Consider the following 285-nt stretch of genomic DNA (forward strand, 5'->3'; position numbering starts at 1 on the left):
GCGGAATGTTGGCGGGAAACGCGCTTAGAAGAATGTGCAGCTGCAGAGCGTAAGGATAAAGGGCGAGGAGGAGACTGTACAGCCCGACTGTGAGGGGAGGAGGAGGAGACTGTACAGCCCGACTGTGAGGGAGCGAGGAGGAGACTGTACAGCCCGACTGTGAGGGGGGGAGGAGGAGACTGTACAGCCCGACTGTGAGGGGAGGAGGAGACTGTACAGCCCGACTGTGAGGGGGGGAGGAGGAGACTGTACAGCCCGACTGTGAGGGGAGGAGGAGGAGACTGT

This window comes from Ranitomeya imitator, chromosome 8, assembly GCF_032444005.1.
Source record: "Ranitomeya imitator isolate aRanImi1 chromosome 8, aRanImi1.pri, whole genome shotgun sequence".
Taxonomy (NCBI): Eukaryota; Metazoa; Chordata; class Amphibia; order Anura; family Dendrobatidae; genus Ranitomeya; species Ranitomeya imitator.